Consider the following 22885-nt stretch of genomic DNA (forward strand, 5'->3'; position numbering starts at 1 on the left):
TACTGGACTTCCTGACGGGCCGCCCCCAGGTGGTGAGGGTAGGCAACAACATCTCCTCCCCGCTGATCCTCAACACTGGGGGCCCACAAGGGTGCGTTCTGAGCCCTCTCCTGTACTCCCTGTTCACCCACGACTGCGTGGCCACGCACGCCTCCAACTCAATCATCAAGTTTGCGGACGACACAACAGTGGTAGGCTTGATTACCAACAACGATGAGACGGCCTACAGGGAGGAGGTGAGGGCCCTCGGAGTGTGGTGTCAGGAAAATAACCTCACACTCAACGTCAACAAAACTAAGGAGATGATTGTGGACTTCAGGAAACAGCAGAGGGAACACCCCCCTATCCACATCGATGGAACAGTAGTGGAGAGGGTAGCAAGTTTTAAGTTCCTCGGCATACACATCACAGACAAACTGAATTGGTCCACTCACACAGACAGCATCGTGAAGAAGGCGCAGCAGCGCCTCTTCAACCTCAGGAGGCTGAAGAAATTCGGCTTGTCACCAAAAGCACTCACAAACTTCTACAGATGCACAATCGAGAGCATCCTGGCGGGCTGTATCACCGCCTGGTATGGCAACTGCACCGCCCTCAACCGTAAGGCTCTCCAGAGGGTAGTGAGGTCTGCACAACGCATCACCGGGGGCAAACTACCTGCCCTCCAGGACACCTACACCACCCGATGTCACAGGAAGGCCATAAAGATCATCAAGGACATCAACCACCCGAGCCACTGCCTGTTCACCCCGCTATCATCCAGAAGGCGAGGTCAGTACAGGTGCATCAAAGCTGGGACCGAGAGACTGAAAAACAGCTTCTATCTCAAGGCCATCAGACTGTTAAACAGCCACCACTAACACTGAGTGGCTGCTGCCAACACACTGACACTGACTCAACTCCAGCCACTTTAATAATGGGAATTGATGGGAAATTATGTAAATATATCACTAGCCACTTTAAACAATGCTACCTTATATAAATGTTACTTACCCTACATTATTCATCTCATATGCATACGTATATACTGTACTCTATATCATCGACGGTATCCTTATGTAATACATGTATCACTAGCCACTTTATACTATACTATGCCACTTTGTTTACATACTCATCTCATTTGTACATACTGTACCCGATACCATCTACTGTATCTTGCCTATGCTGCTCTGTACCATCACTCATTCATATATCCTTATGTACATATTCTTTATCCCCTTACACTGTGTACAAGACAGTAGTTTTGGAATTGTTAGTTAGATTACTTGTTATTACTGCATTGTCGGAACTAGAAGCACAAGCATTTCGCTACACTCGCATTAACATCTGCTAACCATGTGTATGTGACAAATAAAATTGGATTTGATTTGATTTGATTTGATTTCTTGGAGAGGGTATTTAAAATAGATAACACAACAATTTAGAAAAACACAGAGACAGAATGTAATCACTCGACATCAAGTAAAATTAGCATTTAGTAGTCAGATTCAAGGCTGTACAATCTCATTACATTGTCATGTACAGTTGAAGTCGGAAGTTTACATACACTTAGGTTGGAGTCATTAAAACTCATTTTTCCACCACTCTACAAATGTCTTCTTAACAAACTATAGTTTTGGCAAGTCAGTTAGGACATCTACTTTGTGCATGACACCCGTCATTTTTCCTACAAGTGTTTACAGACAGATTATTCCACTTTTAAATCACTGTATCACAATTCCAGTGGGTCAGAAGTTTACATACACTAAGTTGACTGTGCCTTTAAACAGCTTGGAAAATTCCCGAAAATTATGTCATGGCTTTAGAAACTTCTGATATGTTAATTGACATAATTTGAGTCAATTGGAGGTGTACCTGTGGATGTATTTCAAGGCCTACCTTCAAACTCAGTTCCTCTTTGCTTGACATCATGGGAAAATCAAGAGAAATCAGTCAAGACCTCAGAAAAAAAATAGTAGACCTCCACAAGTCTGGTTCATCCTTGGGAGCAATTTCCAAACAACTGAAGGTACCACGTTCATCTGTACAAACAATAATATGCAAGTATAAACACCATGGGACCATACCGCTCAGGAAGGAGACGCGTTCTGTTTCCTAGAGATGAACGTACTTTGGTGCGAAAAGTGCAAATCAATCCCAGAACAACAAAGGACCTTGTGAAGATGCTGGAGGAAACAGGTACAAAAGTATCTATATCCACAGTAAAACAAGTCCTATATCGACATAACCCGAAAGGCCGCTCAGCAAGGAAGAAGCCACTGCTCCAAAACCGCCATAAAAAAAGCCAGACTAAGGTTTGCAACTGCACATGGGGACAATGATCGTACTTTTTGGAGAAATGTCCTCTGGTCTGATAAAACAAAAATAGAACGGTTTGGCCATAATGACCATTGTTATGTTTGGAGGGAAAAGGGGGAGGCTTGCAAGCCAAAGAACACCATCCCAACCGTGAAGCATGGGGGTGTCAGCATCATGTTGTGGGGGTTCTTTGCTGCACGAGGGACTGGTGCACTTCACAAAATAGATGGCATCATGAGGCAGGAAAATGATGTGGATATAATGAAGCAACATCTCAAGACATCAGTCAAGAAGTTAAAGCTTGGTCGTAAATGGGTCTTCCAAATGGACAATGACCCCAAGCATATTTCCAAAGTTTTGGTCCTCTCCTTCGACGGAAGAAAACCTTAACAGAATCACCCACCACAAAAGGACCAAGCGGCGTGGTGACAGGCAGCGGCAGCAGGAGCAGCGAAAGGAGGAATGGACATTGGAAGACGTTTTGGACAGCAAGGGTTGTTACACTTGGGAGGAAATACTGGCTGGAAGAGATCGCCTCCCATGGGAACAGGTGGAGGCACTTAGGAGAGCAGAGGCAGCCGGAGAGAGGAGCCGGCGATACGAGGGAACATGGTTAGCAAGGAAGCCCGAGAGTCAGCCCCCAAAATGTATTGGGGGCGGCACACAGGGAGTATGTCGACGCCAGGTAGGAGACCTGTGCCAACTTCCTGTGCTTACCGGGGGGCTAGAGAGACCAGGCAGGCACCGTGTTATGCTGTGGAGCGCACGGTGTCTCCAGTGCGGGTGCATAGCCCGGTGCGGTACATACCAGCTCCTCGTATTGGGCAGGCTAGAGTGGGCATCGAGCAAGGTAAGGTTGGTATCGAGCCAGGTAAGACAGTCTCCCGCCTGTCCAGCGCTGCCGGAGTCTCCCGCCTGTCCAGCGCTGCCAGTCTGCAAGGAGCTGCCAATCTGCATGGAGCAGCCAGAGCCGCCAGTCTGCATGGAGCAGCCAGAGCCGCCAGTCTGCATGGGGCAGCCAGAGCCGCCAGTCTGCATGGGGCAGCCAGAGCCGCCAGTCTGCATGGGGCAGCCAGAGCCGCCAGTCTGCATGGGGCAGCCAGAGCCGCCAGTCTGCATGGGGCAGCCAGAGCCGCCAGTCTGCATGGGGCAGCCAGAGCCGCCAGTCTGCATGGGGCAGCCAGAGCCGCCAGTCTGCATGGAGCAGCCAGAGCCGCCAGTCTGCATGGAGCAGCCAGAGCAGCCAGTCAGCCAGGATCCGCCAGTCAGCCAGGATCCGCCAGTCAGCCAGGATCCGCCAGTCAGCCAGGATCTGCCCAGAACCACCAGCCAGCCAGGATCTGCCAGAGCCATCTACCTGCCTGAGCTTCCTCTCAGTCCCGAGCTACCCCTCAGTCCCGAGCTGTCCCTCAGTCCGGAGCTGCCCCTCAGTCCAGTGGGGCCCTTGGTTAGGGTTACTAAGCCAATGTCGGTGGCGAGGGTTGCCAATCTAAGGACGCGATGCATGCGGACTAAGACTTTGTTGGAGTGGGGTCCACGTCCCGCGCCGGAGCCGCCACCGTGGACAGACGCCCACCCGGACCCTCCCCTATGGGTTTAGGTGTGCGGCGGGGAGTCTGCACCTTGGGGGGGTGGGGGGTTCTGTCACGCCCTGGTCTTAGTATTTTGTGTTTTCTTTATTATTTTGGTCAGACCAGGGTGTGACATGGGTTAATTATGTGGTGTGTTTTGTCTTGGTTTTTTTTGTAGGTATTGGGATTGTGGTATAGTGGGTCGTCTAGAAAAGTCTATGGTTGCCTGAAGTGGTTCTCAATCAGAGGCAGGTGTTTATCGTTGTCTCTGATTGGGAACCATATTTAGGCAGCCATATTCTTTGAGTGTTTCGTGGGTGATTGTTCCTGTCTCAGTGTTTGTTTGCACCAGATAAGGCTGTTTAGGTTTTCACGTTTCGTTTATTGTTCGTGTTTATCTTTTTATTAAACATGAATCGAAATAACAACGCTGCATTTTGGTCCTCCTCTCCTTCGACGGAAGAAAACATTAACCCAAGTTAAGCAATTTAAAGGCAATGCTACCAAATACTAATTGAGTGTATGTAAACTTCTGACCCACTGGGAATGTGATGAAAGAAATAAAAGCTGAAATAAATCAATCTCTCTACGATTATTTAGACATTTCACATTCTTAAAATAAAGTGGTGATCCTAACTGACCTAAGACAGGGAATGTTTACTAGGATTACATTTCAGGAATTGTGAAAAACTGAGTAAACTTATTTGGCTGAGGTGTATGTAAACTTCCGACTTCAACTGTAGATGCACAATTACAGGTAACGTATTGCTGGAAGCAGCACAGACATCAATTCAATGTCTATTCCACTTTGGTTCAATTTAACAGTGATTCAACTAGTGTGTGCCCAGTAGGATGTTTTAACTTTTCCCAGTATTAATGAATGCAGAAAAGCTGCTCACAAATAAAAGATTATATTCGTTTCCCTCAAACGATTCCTATTGCAGGGCATCCGACGCTTGCCGTTATCTATGTACATCCTGCTCTAGTGTGAATATTTGAGTGATCTGTGAGTATTGAGCCTCCGATAAGGAATTTACACCACTCCTGTTGTTTCAGCAACATTGTGATGGAGGCCACCCTACTCAATCTGCACACCAATAAAAAGGAATGAAGAGAGAGAGGGACAGGGAGAGATCGATAGAAGGAAAGAGAGAGAGAGAGAGAGAGCAATTGGGGGGGACTCCGGCATCAGTGTATATTCCACTCACATGTCCTCCCACACATCTCCTCCCACAGCGGGCCAGGCTCTGGAGTGCTGTATTAAGGAGCTGAAAATTGGAAGATGGAGGGATGCTTTACCTTGCTACGTAACCCACTTAAGCTTGATATACATCTACAATACAGGACAGAATCGACAAATGGGTTACATGAGACAACCACTGCCAGGCTATGGGTAGATCAATCCCCAAATGTCACATATAGTGTGGATTGTCATATTCAGCTCCTTATTCACAGCACAATTCAATCTTGAAAGAGATGTGCACTCTTAGAAAAAAAGGTTCTAAAAGGGTTCTTCTGCTGTCGCCATAGGAGAACCCTTTTTGGTTTCAGGTAGAATCCTTTTGTGTTTCAGGTGGAACTATTTTGGGTTCCATGTATTTTGGGTTCCATGGGGAAGGGTTCTACATGGAACCCAATAGAGTTCTACCTGGAACCAAAAAGGGTTCTTCAAAGGGTTCTCCTATGGGGACAGGTGAGGAACCCTTTTAGGTTCATTGACCTGGCCAAGGCTTTCGACTCTGTCAATGACCACATTCTTATCAGCAGACTCAACAGCCTTGGTTTCTCAAATGACTGCCTCGCCTGATTCACCAACTACTTCTCAGACAGAGTTCAGTGTGGCAAATCAGAGGGCCTGTTGTCCGGACCTCTGGCAGTCTCTATGGGGGTGCCACAGGGTTCAATTCTCGGGCTGACTTTTTTCTCTGTGTATATCAATAATATTGCTCTTGCGGCTGGTGATTCTCTGATCCACCTCTACGCAGACGACACCATTCTGTATACTTCTGGCCCTTCTTTGGACACTGTGTTAACTAACCTCCAGGCGAGCTTCAATGCCATACAACTCTCCTTAAATGCAAGTAAAACTAAATGCATGCTCTTCAACTGATCGCTGCCCACACCTGCCCGCCCATCCAGCATCACTGCTCTGGACAGTTCTGACTGATATGTGGACAACTACAAATATCTAGGCGTCTGGTTAGACTGTAAACTCTCCTTCCAGACTCACATTAAGCATCTCCAATCCAAAATTAGATCTAGAATCGGCTTCCTATTTCGCAACAAAGCATCCTTCACTCATGCTGCCAAACATACCCTCGTAAAACTGACCATCCTACCGATCCTTGACTTCGGTGATGTCATTTACAAAATAGCCTCCAACATTCTACTCAGCAAACTGGATGCAGTCCCACCTCACATGCCACTGGATCATCGGGCTCCCCTTCTTCAGCGGGATCGATAGGTGTCTTGCCTCAGCCGGATCGTCAGGCTCCCATGCCTGAGCCGGCTCGCCAGGCTCTCACACTCCTGCCGGTTCATCGGGCTTTCATGCCCCAACCGGCTTGCCCTGCGCCCATACCTTGGCCGGTTCGCCTAGGTGGGACGCCGAGTGGAGGGGTACTGTCACGTCTGCTGCCACTCTTCCCTTCCCCTGGCGCTTGAGGGCGCAAGGTTACCCTGCATCACACGCTCCTGCCATCCATCACTCACACCTGCCCTCCCTCGTCACTCGCATCAGCGTTATTGGACTCACTTATCTCCTGTTTATTTCCTCCCCTATATTTGTCAGTTCCCCAGCTCTGTTCCTTGCTGCTGCATTGATTGTTTTTGTCTTTAGTTTTAGTTCTTGACGCTGTTCCTGTCTAGTGTTATTTCAGTTATTTATTAAATGTTTACTCCCGTACCTGCTTCGTCTCTCCAGCGTCATTCCTCGTGACACATCCCCATATTGTTATTTCTTTTTTTGCTCCTTTGCACCCCAGTATCTCTACTTGCACATTCATCTTCTGCACATCTATCACTCCAGTGTTTAATTGCTAAATTGTATTTACTTCGCCACTATGGCCTATTTATTGCCTTACCTCCCTAATCCTACCTCATTTGCACACACTGTATATAGACTTTTTCCTGTTGTTTTATTGACTGTACATTTGATTATTATATGTGTAACTCTGTGTTGTTTTTTATGTGTTGCACTGCTTTGCTTTATCTTTTGCCAGGTCGCAGTTGTAAATGACAACTTGTTCTCAACTGGCCAACCTGGTTAAATAAAGGTGAAAAAAATAAGAACAAAATTGTGTGGGTAATATGACAAATGTGGGTATATGTCACATTTCAGAACCATACATTCTGCAGTTTCCTTATCTCCTAAAAGTAGATCTCTCACCGGCCTGGGAGAGAGAGAAAGGCTCATGCTGTGGGAGATGAGTGTAGCTCTGGTTACCATTTGCAGCAGCGCACCACAAGCCCTGTGCCCAAAGCAGAGCACAGCGGAATAGGGAACTGGTGCTGAATACAGAATACCTCTCTCTCTCTCTCTCTCACTCAAACACTCACACACACACATACATACAAACACAGCCGTTTCCCATCCTGCATCAGTCTCCCCTTGCTCTCCCAGCAGCAGGGGCCGCTCTGGGCTTGCTGCTCTCGTCGGCAACGGTGGCCTGTAGGGGTAACTGAGTAACTGTTGAGAGTGCAGACACCCACGCTCTGTTACAAGCTAAAGCTCGTCAGTGGGTGGACAAGCTGGAGAGCTGCAGCGATGTTCTGGAGGAGCAGAGAGTGGAGATGGGCTTTGCATATTCATGACCTCCCCAGTCAAAGCCAGTCAAGGCACCGGCTCGGGAACCCCAGCATGACACACCCATATGGACTCAGTGAGCCCACAAGTACAACAAGCATTACACACTCTCCTCACGACCATAGAACAGTAGCTCCCACTACAACAGGGTATATGTTCTCAGTCCATACCGCACAGTGTAAGTCTGAGTACACAAGCTCCTTGTGGTCTTTTTCCTCTGTTGAGGTATTTACAGATATCACCATCATCCGTTAACTGCACGTCAGAGGGTATATCGCCCACATGAGTCAGATGAGGAGATCCTGTTGCTGTGTAGCTCACTGAGCCAGTGTGGATACTGGGATGAAACTGTGTGATGACATATAAAAAAGGGTAATGATAACAAGGTGTTGAAGAGCACTGCGGGAGGAGTGTAAGTAGATCTCTCTCTCTCTGTCGCAGCGCTGGGATTGGCAGTGTGTGGGTTGGCTGCTCTCTTTCTCACTCCCTCTCTCGCACAGATGATGCAGCACCATGGAAACCTGTGCAGATATCTGCAGCTAATTATACGACCCGGTGACAGATATGAGCAAGAAAAAGTACAGTGGAATTAAGCTGCCAGCTCAGTGAGTCTAGGGCTCCTCTCCTTCCTCTCTTCCTCACCATCTCCAACACCCCCCCCCCCCCCCCCCCCCTAAAAAAAAGTCAACAGAGCAGTACAGCTGGGCTTGTGTCAGCTTGTAAATCCTGTCTCACTAGACCAGAGTAAACATCTATATTACTGTAAATAAGGGACAGAATGTTTTTTCCTCAAAGTTAGAATACATCCCCACATACAATATGACTAAATAACACGTTATTCTGTGTTGATCAATACGTTGTTGCTATGGTGACCGGAAGAGGCGGCTGAGCTGATCAATACGTTGTTGCTATGGTGACCAGAAGAGGCGGCCAGCGCACTGGCAACTTGTGCAGAGCCCTTCTAAAGTGTGAAGGGAAGTCATTTGCTGGCCTGACTACACACAGTGGTAATTGGGCCTCGCCAATAGTCTAATGAGGTACCGTAGCCAGAAAAATGTCTCCCCAAAAATGGGGGCACTTCTATGTCAGGCAATAGGCTATTTGACATTTTACTCTTAAGGTGAGAACATGGTGAATCTCTATTACAAGGAAAATATGTCTAAAGATACATGTTAAGTTGGCTTAAAAATCACTGAAAGAAGGTTGATCAAACCATTTCATGAACTTTCTACAGTTTGCTTAATATAAAACAGTTTGTTCAAACCAAAAAAAGTGTATTGTCTCCTAACCAAACATGTTTTTTGTCTAAGAAATGTACCGACAGTAAATGTGTCACAAGTCATTGGACTATAAAGCTTAATAAAGACATATACTTATCAATAGCATCAAGTAAAGGACCTTGCCCTGTTTGTCTACTGTGCATGATTACTTGTGGATGATATTATATATTTTCCCTGAAATTCACTGCGTTACCAGCAGGTGGTGCTTGTGTAAGGGACAGGAACAGGGAGCAGCCAGGCTGAGGAGGGACAGTTTTTTAATGACAAGATGAAGCTCCATCAAGGCAGGGCAGACTATATTTAGACTGAGTGCAATTCCTCTTCCAGAAATTCATCTTGAAGGGAGAGTATGAGGAACCTTGACTTACTGAATCATTTATCAGTGTTGCTGAACTGTCATCCATCATCCATCATCACTCCCCCATCTACAATACTATCACCTTGAGATGAAAGCAATGACAAACAGAATATAAATCTGAAGTTAGTTTGTCTGTGTTGTCACAAGATATGACATTTTTCATTAACACATCATGAGAACTCTCTCTGCAATTCCTTAAACCTTAGTCAAAAGACAAGAGAGATTTGAAAACCAGAACCGATGCTGAGTGCTGTGGGCAGACCAAAGGTGACACTCTTGAGATGGTGCTGGAATAGCCTGCTACAGGTTAAAACCCACACACAGTTCTCTGTTCTGAACAAAATCTTTTCATAATCCGAGAGAAGATGGTGCAACAGCAGGGGTGGCTAATGCTCACATAAGGCGTTATGTCTTTGGTCATATTGAGCGTATACTGGATATAATACTTCCTTTGCCCATCACTTTGTGATGAAACAGAATGGGAAAATCACAGTCAAGCTATTCCATGGGATGAATGAATTTAGGCCATAGTGACCTAGATAACAGAGGACCTACTTTCATCTGATTGGCTTTATTTAAGGCAGTCCACTCCCAGTTCCCGGGCCCAATCCAAACCAGCCCTGTCTCACAGCCGTATCCTCCTTCCCTTGCAGATCCCAGCTGGAAGGTGACATCTCACAGACAGTAGCAGTACCAGGCCTTGTGCTCAGCCTCAGCACATATCAGATTCCTCCGCTCTGTCTATACAGTGCATTCGGAAGTATTCAGAAGCATTTACTTTTTTCACATTTTGTTACGTTGCAGCCTTATTCTAAGATTTATACTTTTTTTTGGTTATTCTCATCAATCTACACACAATACCCGATAATGACTAATTGAAAACAGGTTTTCAGAATGTTTGAAAATGTATTAAAAATGTAAAACAGAAATAACTTATTTACGTAAGTATTCAGACCCTTCGCTATGAGACTCGAAATTAAGCTCAGGTGCATCCTGTTTCCATTGATCATACTTCCTACAACTTGATTGGAGTCCACCTGTGGTAAAACATGATTTGGAAAGGCACACTCCTGCTATATAAGGTCCCACAGTTGACAGTAAAAGTCAGAACAAAAACCAAGCCATGAGATTGAAGGAATTGTCCGTAGAGCTCCGAGACAGGATTGTGTCGAGGCACAGATCTGGGGAAGGGTACCAAAAGATGTGTGCAGCATTGAAGGTCCCCAAGAACACAGTGGCCTCCATTATTCTTATTGGAAGAGGTTTGGAACCACCAAGACTCTTCATATGGTTGGCCGCCCGGCCAATTGAGCAATCGGGGGAGAATTTTTATTTTACCTATATTAAACTAGGCAAGTCAGTTAAGAACAAATTCTTATTTTCAATGACGGCCTAGGAACAGTGGGTTAACTGCCTGTTCAGGGGCAGAACGACAGATTTGTAGCTTGTCAGCTCGGGGGTTTGAACTTGCAACCTTTCGGTTACTAGTCCAACCACTAGGCTATCCTGCCGCCCCAAGAAGGGCCTTGTCCAGGGAGGTGACCAAGAACCTGATGGTCACTCTGACAGAGCTCCAGAGTTTCTCTGCAGAGATGGGAGAACCTTCCAGAAGGACAACCATCTCTGCAGCACTCCACCAATCAGGCCTTTATGGTAGAGTGGCCAGACGAAAGCCACTCCTCAGTAAAAGGCACATGATAGCCCGCTTGGAGTTTGCCAAAAGGCACCTAAAGGACTCAGACCATGAAAAACAAGATTATCTGGTCTGATGAAACCAAGATTGACCTCTTCGACCTGAATGCCAAGTGTCATGTCTGGAGGAAACCTGGCACCATCCCTACGGTGAAGCATGGTGGTGGCAGCATCATGCTGTGGGGATGTTTTTCAGCGTCAGGGACTGGGAGACTAGTCAAGATCGAGAGAAAGATGAATGGAGCAAAGTACAGAAAGACCCTTGATGAAAACCTGCTCCAGAGAGCTCAGGACCTCAGACTGGGGTAAAGGTTCACCTTCCAACAGGAAAACGACCCTAAGCACACAGCCAAGACAATGCAGGAGTGGCTTCCGGACAAGTCTCTGAATGTCCTTGAGTGGCCCAGACAGAACCTGATTCAAACATCTCTGGAGACCTGAAAATAGCTGTGCAGCAACGCTCCCCATCCAACCTGACAGAGCTTGAGAGGATCTGCATAGAAGAATGGGAGAAACTCCCCAAATACAGGTGTGCCAAGCTTGTAGCATCATACCCAAGAAGACTCGAGGCTGTAATCGCTGCCAAAGGTGCTTCAACAAAGTACTGACTAAAGGGTCTGAATACTTATGTAAATGTGATATTTCAGTTTATTTTATACATTTGCAAAAAAATGTCTAAAAACCTGTTGTTGCTTTGTCATGATGGGGTATTGTGTGTAGAATGATGAGGGGGAAAAGTAAAGGGGTCTGTCCACTTTCCGAATGCACTGTATGTTCCCTATTCAAAGTCATGATTGCCATCACTATATTAATCTGTAGAGGTATTGTGGGGAATAACCACTGGGTTGAAGAGAATGAAAAAGCTTCAGAGTCATATATTTAGTCATGTCCTAATGCTTGTCATCTATCTCATGATAAAGACAGGTCCTACTGAGGAACGGCTGGCAGGAGTGATGAATACCACACTGCATTGGCAGACACTCAGCGTGTCTGTCCCAAATGTGTCCTCTTACAGCCGGTTCCACCATGACTTCTAAAATAACACAACAAATCTGAAATGTTTTAGTCCAAAGGTTATACAGTATACAGTGACAACAACGAGCCTCATGGGCATTTACTAGAAGGTAGAATATGATTGCTTCATTGTCTTACTTATGTAAACGGAGATGGCGATATGCCAAGATCTTGAATGAATAATGATGACACACACACACACCCACTCAATGACAAACAGTGATTTTAATGAGGGTTGGAAAATGACTAATTGAAAAAGATATAAAGGAAAAGAACAATAATGTTTTTTATCACCAAATAAAGTACTTTGTGTCTTTAGAATGCTAAGGCATAAACTTTTTAGACAATAACAGATGGTAAGACGATAATTCAATAAAACTAACAGTTTTACTGACACATAAACTCAGAAAACGAGAAAACTATCATTCAAGGTCAACATCTAGCTACGGTATTGCATCTCAGTCCTTCGTCTTATTATAACCAAGGTCAGAGCCAATGAAACCAGAGTCTTAAGCAGAAAGCTGACACATTGTCCTCCTCATACTTTGCATTGTTTCAGAATTCTTGATCATTTTTTTACTATGTGTGTGTCTCTCTTTCTCCAGATAGCAGATAACCAGATGATTGCTTCTTCTTCTCGGCTAGTTGCCGGATCTACTGGCTCTCTCCAATGACTTTGAAGAACAAAAACAATCCAAGGATGTGACCTTCTGCAGGAGAACCATCATACCCTCCAAGGCATGGATATCATCCCTCAGAATAACTGGAGGTTTAATTCACATACTGCCAAGTTAGCACACATTCTTTTGGTTCAGGAATGACATAAAAATGATCAAAGCTTGGATAAAATAAAAGTGGAAACTAAGGATACCTGCATGAAACATCAATTTATACTCAATATACTGGACACATAATGTATTGCTTGTAAAGCGACAGTGATTTTAAGAGCAATGTCTGTTATCTATGCACTGGCTCGGTTCTTTCAGATGAAATTATTCTGTTTGTAGGCTGAGGTTGAGAGAAGTTGAGAAAATCTATGCTTGATAGCTTGAAAGAAGAATCAACCAAAACAAAAAAAAGATAATGTTTCCGTAGCAATGCGTTCAACTGAGAAACCTGCCACATTTTGTTGTATTGGAACAGTAGGAGTGTATAGCTGAACTCACGAATCATTAGCTTCCAAAAGAAAGGAGTCAGTGTTGGTTGCCGTGCAACCTAGGTCTATATCATAATAAAGGCAAGGAGACGAACAATATAACTTGACTGGGGGAAGGTCACGAATCCACCGAGAGCGTAAGTATAAGGCTATCCTCAAAAATATATATTTATTTGTTGTGAGGATAAAGGCATGAACATCAGATATGATTGCATCCAGAGCAGTGAGAGAGCGATAACGGATGGCTCTTCATTTATTACAGTGGTCAAAAAGAAAGGCTTGGTGCTGAGAGGTTCAATTTGACATTGAGCCAATCTCACTAGAACAAATCTTTAATTTACTCCCCACCACCTCAGCAACAAACCCCAATTCCACCCAGCAGAGGAGGAAAGGTCCGCAGGACAAAAAACCAAATCTCTCTGAGCCAGAGGGCGCAACTCCATTCCATAGTCCGTCTGGTGGATAGAACCCAAGGCTATTGGAACAGAGGAGAAACCAGAGAATGAAGTTTCTAAGGAAACAGTGAAAAGAGCCTTTTCCACAACAAGATTATGTTGTTGTCTTTATGTTTGTTCCCATAACATGGCTGAGGTACAAGCAGTGTACAGCAATAATGCCCGAATATGAAACATTCAAGTTCTCTGTCTAAGTCATTATTGACAAGGAAGTAATATGATAGCATTTAGCATGACTTAAATAACCTCATTAATGGATTTCAGATTTTAGTAATTGGGCCATATAGATCTCAACAGGCCACCCTAATACTGTACACTCCTTAGGGCACTAATGGAAAACATGAATATTTATACATTTCATAAGGCTAATATCAAAACATGTTTAATACATGAAATGAAAAATGGCCATCCATTATTTGCAGAGGTAGCAGGGAATGATATTGACCTGCACTGCTTGAAGATGAGATTGTGCTTTTTTCAACACACAGAATAATTGGCCCTATTTTATTTCATGATTTGTTTTTGCATTAGGAAAAGGTTCATTTGATTTGATTGGCCATTTAGGTTATTTATTATATGTTATTTGAAAGGTCTATGTTTATATGTCGGTGTTTGCCAATGTCATGTAAATATCCATGGATCCCGCTCATCTTCTGCGCCTGTCACACCCTGATCTGTTTCACCTGTCTTGTGATTGTCTCCACCCCCTCCAGGTGTTGCTTTGTATCCCTGGTGTATATATCCCTGTGTTTCCTGTCTCTCTGTGCCAGTTCGTCTTAAATATTTTTCAAGTCAACCAGCGTTTTTCCCGTACTCCTGTTTCGATTCTCTTTTGCTAGTCCTCCCGTTTTTTTTTATTTTTTATTTTATTGATTTAATAAAAAAATTTACCCCTTTTTCGTGGTATCCAATTGTTGTAGTAGCTACTATCTTGTCTCATTGCTACAACTCCCGTACGGGCTCGGGAGAGACGAAGGCTGAATGTCATGCGTCCTCCGATACACAACCCAACCAGCCGTACTGCTTCTTAACACAGCGCGCATCCAACCCGGAAGCCAGCAGCACCAATGTGTCGGAGGCTACACCGTGCACCTGGCAACCTTGGCTAGCGCGCACTGCGTCCGGCCCGCCACAGGAGTCGCTGGTGCGCGATGAGACAAGGAGATCCCTACCGACCAATACCCTAACCCGGACGACGCTAGGCCAATTGTGCGTCGCCCCACAGACCTCCCGGTTGCGGCCGGTTACGACAGAGCCTGGGCGCGAACCCAGGGACTCTGATGGCACAGCTGGCGCTGCAGTACAGCGCCCTTAACCACTGCGCCACCCGGTCCTCCCGGTTTTTGACCCTTGTTTGTTTTCTGGACTCCGTACCCACCTGCCTGACCATCCTGCCAGCCCTGACCTCGAGCCTGCCTGCCACTCTGTACCTACTGGACACTGAACTGGTTTTGACCTTTTGCCTGTCCACGACCATTCTCTTGCCTACCCCTTTTGGATTGTTTAATAAATATCAAGACTCAAACCATCTGCCTCCCGTGTCTCCATCTGGGTCTCGCCTTGTGCGCTTATAGTACAAACTGGCCATGACAGACCCAACAGACTTGGACCAGCTCCGCCACGCTGTCTCCTTGCAGGGAGCCACCATTGGGAGGCATGAAGAGTTATTACAGGACCTTTTGGAATGGCTTCGTTCCCTGATGGAATGCCATGACCAAGGGTTTAAGGCTATGATGGAGGAAATCAGGGAGTTAGCTCATAGGCAGCCTACCACCTCTGAGAACACCCAACCACCCAGTAACTTTTTCCCTATTAGTGGTGAGTTTGTACAGCCGACCCCGGCTCCCCGAGAACCCTGCTTACTACCTCCGGAGCGATATTCTGGGGATCATGGTACCTGCCAGGGTTTTCTTTCTCAGTGCTCTCTTATTTTTGAGCTACAGCCATCTTTGTTTCTTTTGGACTGATCGAAGATGGCATCTTTTATTACGCTAATGTCAGGAAGGGCGCTATTCTGGGCTACGCCAGTCTGGGAGCAACAATCCGACATTTGTCGTCATCTGAAGGATTTCATGACAGAGGTGAGGAAGGTGTTCGAATCTCCGGTATCCGGGAGAGAGGCGGCCCGAAAACTTATTGAATTACGTCAAGACTCCTGTAGTGTGGCAGACTACGCTAATCCCTTTCGCACATTTTCCGCCGAGAGTGCCTGGAATCCGGAGTCTCTTTTCAATACCTTTCTTCATGGATTATCTGAGGTGGTAAAAGATTACCGGTGGACCTCAATTCCCTCATCCCACTCACCATTAGAATTGATGGACGTCTAAGGGAACGCAGGAGTGAGAGGAGGTCTGGCCTAGGTCACACTCGTTCATCCGCAGTGGCTCGCTCACCTTCGAAGGAAGTCCCTGAAGGCTGTTTTTCTGAGAGGATCGGAAGCCACCCGAGCTCCCTCGAGAGTCATCAGCGACGGGTGAGTCCGGAACCTATGCAACTGGGCAGAGCTAGGTTATCGCCTAGGGAATGTTCACATAGGTTAAGTTCCAACAGTTGTCTGTACTGTGGGGCTGTGGGACATTATATAGCCACCTGCACAGTTAAGATACCTATTTATGTAGTAGGTACAAGTACACTGATGAACCAGGCTGGGAATCCTCTACATCCCATCAACCGCACTCCTTTTTTTGTGATACCGCTGTGGGGAGACCAGTCTAAATCTCTCCGGGTGTTTATTGACTCTGGGGTGCATGAGAGTTTTATGGGCGCTACCCTAGTTTCTGAATTAGGTATCCCAACTCAACTCCACTCTGTTCCCATGGACACTAGAGCACTGGACGGCCGCTCCATTGGTAGAGTTACCTACAGTACTGTTCCTGTTAATCTGCAGGTTTCAGGAAATCACAGTGAGGCTATTCAGCTTCTCCTCATTGAGTCTCCCCATGTTTCTGTTTAGGGATTTTCTTGGCTCAAAAAACACAACCCCATTATTGACTGGACCACAAGTTCAACCTGGGTTGGAGTCCGTTCTGCCATATCCATTGCCTCAAAGCAGCGCAGCATTCCTCGAGACGGCCTCCTCAGGGCTTAAGTCAAGTCTTGGATTTCTCTGCCGTCTCCACAGAGTACCACAACTTCCTGGAGGTCTTCAGCAAGGCACAGGCTACTTCTCTTCCCCCGCACCGTCCTTATGATAGTGCCATTGATCTCCTCCCAGGCACCACACCACTTCGTGGTTGGCTATATTCTCTATCCTGGCTGGAGACCAAGGCCATGGAGGAGTACATAGAGGAGTCTCTAGCTACCGTCTGTCTGCATCCCCTGCAGGCGCGGGATTTTTCTTTGTGGAGAGGAAGGACAAGACCCTGTGTCCGTGCATTGACTACCGGGGTCTAAATTACATTACGGTTAAGAATTGTTACCCCCTACCACTCTTCTCCTCAGTTTTCGAACTTCTCCAGGGTGCCACCATTTTTTCCAAGCTGGACCTTCAGAATGCATACCACCTGGTTTGGATACGTGAAGGAGATGAGTGGAAGACAGCATTCAACACAGCCAGTGGACATTATGAGTACCAGGTCATGCCGTTTGGACTCCCCAATAATGCCCACTCTGTCTTCCAGGCTCAGGTAAACGATGTGCTCCAGGATTGTTAAACTGTTTTGTGTTTGTTTACCTTGACAACACCCTGATTTTTTTCCCGGTCTGCCCAAGAACATGTTCTTCATGTCAGACAGGTCCTTCAGCGCTTCCTGGAGAACCAATTGTTCATGAAAGCCGAGAAATGAGATCCACCGCTCTAAAAAAACCTTTCTGGGATATGTCATCGCTGAGGAAATTGTCCAGATGGATCCTGGAAAGGTGAAAGCAGTGGTGGATTGGCCTCAATCTTCGTCAAGGGTGCAGTTGCAACATTTCCTGGGTTTTGCTAACTTCTACCACCGTTTCATTCGGGGTTACAGCACCCTGGCGGCCCCTCTCTCTGCACTCACCTCTCCCACGGTACTGTTCACATGGCCTCCAGCTGTCGACAAAGCCTTTGTGGACCTGAAGCATCGGTTCACAACAGCTCCCATCCTCATCCATCCAGATCCGTCCCGTAAATTTGTGGTAGAGGTTGATGCTTCTGATGTTGGAGTGGGGGCCATCCTGTCCCAGCAATCTGCCTAGGACCAAAAGCTTAATTCCTGTCCCATCGTCTCAATCCTGCAGAGAGGAACTACAATGTAGGTAACCGAGAACTCCTGGCGGTGAGATGGCGTTGGAAGAGTGGAGGCACTGGCTGGAAGGAGCCGAAAAGCCATTCCTGGTCTGGACCAACCATGAAAATATTGAATATCTCCATACAGCAAAGTGGCTTGACTCCAGGCAGGCCCGGTGGGCTCTCCTGTTTACAAGATTTAACTTCACAATTTCCTACCGCCCAGGGTCAAATAATGTGAAGCCTGACACCCTCTCCCGCCAATACAGTTCCTTTGCCAAACCCTCAGTCTCCAAAACCATTCTCCCTACCTCATGTCTTGCAGCCTCAGTGGGTTGGTGTATTGAGACCCTTGTTTGCAAGGCACAACGTTCCCAGCCTGGACCTGAAGGGGGCCTGGCTAACCAGCTGTTTGTCCCTAACTCAGTCCAGTCCTGAAATGGGCTCATTCCTCCAGGCTGACCTGTCATTCCGGTTCCCCCCGTACCCTAGCATTCCTCTGACAACGTTTCTGGTGGCCCACAGGACTCTCCCCTTTTGAGTGTTGCATGGGGTATCAACCTCCACTCTACCCAGAACAAGAACCATAAGTCAACGTACCCTCGGCCCAGATGGTTGTCCGCCGCTGTCAACACACCTGGAGAACAGCTCGGGTAGCACTTCTCAAGACCAACTCCAGGTATCGTCAACAAACGGACCGCCGCTGGACTCCAGCTCCCCGTTACCGCGTTGGGCAGAGGGTATGGCTGTCCACACGGGACCTGCCCCTTCGGGTAGAGTCCTGCAAACTGTCCTCTCATTTTATTGGTCCGTTTCCCATCTCTAGAGTCCATAGTTCCACTGCTGTCCATCTCTTGTTACCCCGGACCCTCCGCATTCACCCTACATTTCATATGTCTAGGATTAAGCCTGTGTCTCACAGTCCTTTGTCTTCTGTCCCCAGGGCCCCACCCCTCCCCGTGTCATTTATGGCCATCTGGCATACAGGTTGTAACATCTCCTGGGTGTTCAACCATGGGGCAGGGGTTTCCAGTACCTGGTTGACTGGGAGGGTTACTGCCCGGGGGAGAGGTGCTGGGTTCCCACTAGAGACATCCTGGATCCAGCCCTCATCGCCGACTTCCACCGCCGTGATTTGTTTCACCTGTCTTGTGATTGTCTCCACCCCCTCCAGGTGTCGCTTTTTATCCCTGTGTTTCCTGTCTCTCTGTGCCAATTCGTCTTGTGTATTTTTCAAGTCAACCATAGTTTTTCCCGTACTCCTGTTTTTGACCCTGTTTTCTGGACTCTGTACCCGCCTGCCTGACCATTCTGCCTGCCTTGACCTCGAGCCTGCCTGCCACTCTGTACCTCCTGGACTCTGACCTGGTTTTGACCTTTTGCCTGTCCACGACCATTCTCTTGCCTACCCCTTTTGGATTGTTCAATAAATATCAAGACTCAAACCATCTGGGTCTCGCCTTGTGTCCTTATAGCGCCTGTAAATATATCTGCATTTTACACCTGATTTCATCTGACTAGTGATTCTTCGCACTCCCTGATAAGACCACCTAGGGTCCACTATCTTACACATTGGTACCTGCTTTAGTCGCTGACAGATTTTACAAATAAAGGTCAGTTTCTCAGGTTTAAAAAGATGCCATATCATGTTCAGTGACCAACTAGGCTACTACCAATGTAATTAGCAAAACAACCTGTATTACCAGATTTTGTTTCATTGGTATAATTCTATCCACTGCCTTTTGATTTGTGCTCTGGCCTGTAAGTGGTATCTTAGCCTCAGTAACCCTATAGGACCCAGCTAAGCTGGCAAGGACATGGAGGACCCCTCTCCCTAGAAGAAAATAGCTTAGGTCAGCTAGCGTCAAACAGAAGGTTCTTCTGGAGAAATACATTTCTTACAAGGGCAAAAAAGTTATAGCAAACTTTTTAGAGGATCATTGGTATTCGGCTGAGTGCTTGGGTTGGGTATTCCATGGCAACTATTTTCTTCTGGTAGCAATCGGCTAAAGAGAGCTGAGTGTAAAATGGATGCTCAGTGTGAGTTTGAGGCATGAAGTCCATTCAATAGAGGAGGTATGTGTACTCAAGTCTCAACTGTACTAGTATAAAAGTACTTGTGATAGTCAAGAAAGTGGCCAAATGCAAACCATACACAAAATGGATGACATTAGATGACTAAGTAGTTTCCAATCAATCCTTTGATAACCTTAGCCTACTTGAACACAGCCTGATAATATATGCCGTTTAGCAGAAGCTTTTATCCAAAGCGACTTACAGTCATGTGTGCATACATTTTACATATGGGTGCTGCTGACGAATTCTATTATTTTGTCCCCCTCATATTCTCCCTTATTACTCAGTCTCTTTGATGTTAGGCATCAGCAGCTTTACACAGCACTGTAAATGGTGTTTTTAGAGAGTCAGCATGGATGGACTTGGCATAGTGGGGATGAGGGAAAGTCTGTATAGGCATGCACTCCAGTATTAGCCTAGGAGACACAGCTCAGGGCACATAAGCAAAGCTATCTAAAGAGCTTATGGTGATATGTTCACATGCAACAATGTAACCTGCAATGTAACCAACGCAAACCGCCCTTTCACGATGGATGACAGCACTCATATGCAACATAAGTGTTGCTGGAGCTTTGAATTAAGCTAGTGTAATTCATAGTAGTGCATCCTGGTCTCAGAGCACTTTGTATTATTTTGTATGTAAATGCGACAGTCCATTTAGTTGTTACATTTCGTATGATATGAATTAATTTGTGGATGTCCATCCCGCATTTCGTATGATATGTTACAAATTAAACTGAACAAAATATAAATGCAACATGCAGTAATTTCTTAGATTTTGTTGAGTTACAGTTCATATAAGGAAATTAGTCAATTGAAATAAATTAATTAGGCCCTAATCTATGGATTTCACATGACTGGACAGGGGTGCAGCCATCGGTGGGCCTGGAAAGGCATAGACCCACCCACTTGGGAACCAAGCCCAGCCAATCAGATTGAGTTTTTCCCCACAAAAGGGCTTTATTACAGACAGAAATACTCCTCCAACATTCAATTCTCTGGCAACAGCTCTGGTGGACATTCCTGCAGTCAGCATGCCAATTGCACGCTCCCTCAAAACTTGATACATCGGTGGCATTATGTTGGGTTACAAAACTGCACATTTTAGAGTGGCCTTTTATTGTCCCCAACACAAGGTGCACCTGTGTAATGATCATGCTGTTTAATCAGCTTCTTGATATGCCACACCTGTCAGATGGATGGATTATATTGACAAAGGATAAAATGCTCACTAACAGGGATATAAACAAATTTGTGAACAAAATTTGAGAGAAATATGCATATGGAAAATTTCTGGGATCTTTTATTTCAGCTCATGAAACATGGTACCAGCACTTTATATCCTGCGTTTATATTTTTGTTCAGTGTACAATTCGTATTACATGTTACGAATTTGCAAACGACGCCCGCCCATCCACCCCAACCAACCACCCTACTTTCGTTTTTGCCTTAAGTAACCATCTGTCTTATATAACCATACCAAACATCATATCATACTATTTTTTTGCGTCCCAGATTTTCGTTTACTTTGTTACGTCTAGTATATGAAACCAGGCTGAGTAGTGGCATCCTTGTATACAGTAGTAGCCTATATGTTACAGTAAATATTGAAAAAAAAAAAAAACAGAGCCAAGATACTCACTTTAGTAAATACAAGGGTTTACCTGCATATACGTTTTTGCCTAATTCGGTAGGCGTAGTTTCTCCGCCACAATGCAGATACAGTAGGTTATAGCACTCACTGGACCCGTACAGTTTACATGATGTAACGAGCCTCCTGCGCAGCATAAAGAACATGCACATGCATAACACTTGTGTTTTAAAAAATTACCTACCGTATTGAGCAGGTCGTACATTTTGATTAAACCTTCACAAGGTCACAACAAATGCAGTCGTTTTCCCTCGGTCAAATCCTCTAGTTTACGAATTTGTCACGTTCTTAATTAAACTTGCACAAATTCTCCCTTTCGGGGTGGTGACGGTCAGAGTAAATGTAGGTATGTGGTATAGCTACTTCCTCGAATGGTGTTTTGATTTCTCAATCATTTATCTACTTAGATATTTCGCTTGCATATAATAGCAGCCTTTTATAACACTTGCTGCGATGGGCACAGCATGCGCTGCGCTACAGACTTACAATGTCAATCAAACAGGTTCATTGGCAATTGGAGCGCCCACCCCTACGCAACGCGGATTGGCTCATATGTTTGATTGACATACATTTTAACATAACTGCGCCGATGTTCATAAACTGGAAGCCAGATTGTGAACTCACAGGGTGCAGGCTGTTGATACAGATGGTTACATTCCCTATTTATGATGACATCTATCCTCAATGATGCAGACCTTTTCTGAGCAATACATTTTTTTTTTATCACCTCAAGGAGTTGGGAAAAATATATTTGTATTATATCTATCGAGGCCTTTAGCCTGTGTACCTACAACAGTAATCGAACTGTTTGTGTAATTACACATTTAAAGATGTTATGCATATGATTTACACAAAACAATATAATCAATGATGTGAGTTTATTACAGTCCGAAATGTGCACATAATTTGTAATTACACTGTACTTACATGGGTATTATTACAGTGTTAAAATGGTATTGTCAAGAATACACTGAATAAAGATAGGCTATTCCAGACCCAACCCAGGTATCCCCATGTGACAGACCAACAGTACAGAAGCCCTGAAACATAAGTCTAATAAAAAATAAATGTTCACATAGTGTCATACTATAAAATAACACAACCTCATTTCATAATCCACAAGCATGGGATCAGTAGGCCTGGAAGAATCTCATCGAAGAACAAAGACTAGACCTATGTCACATGAAGGAACTGATAGAACTTTTATTCAGAGAATTCCATCAAGAATGTGGCCTTCAAAAATCTATAAAGACATTTCTTCTGAATAGAATTGCATGTCCCTTGTGAAAAATGGCATCATAATCACTCCCCTCCAAATCGTCCCTCTC

At 45.5% G+C, this 22885-nt stretch overlaps 1 protein-coding gene across 9 annotated transcripts in view; it reads right to left on the minus strand.

Annotated features, from left to right (window-relative positions):
• lrrc7 (leucine rich repeat containing 7) overlaps positions 1-22087 on the minus strand; it is a 171884-nt gene extending 149797 nt beyond the window's left edge. For all 9 annotated transcript variants that reach the window (XM_090235692.1, XM_090235682.1, XM_090235676.1 and 6 more), the window contains exon 1: positions 21742-22087. The gene's annotated coding sequence lies outside the window, so the exon portion shown is untranslated. The remainder of the gene's footprint in view (positions 1-21741) is intronic.
• Between the last annotated feature and the right edge of the window lie 798 nt (positions 22088-22885).

Source organism: Oncorhynchus mykiss, chromosome 5 (assembly GCF_057628025.1).
Source record: "Oncorhynchus mykiss isolate SJ-2025 chromosome 5, ASM5762802v1, whole genome shotgun sequence".
NCBI classification, from domain to species: domain Eukaryota; kingdom Metazoa; phylum Chordata; class Actinopteri; order Salmoniformes; family Salmonidae; genus Oncorhynchus; species Oncorhynchus mykiss.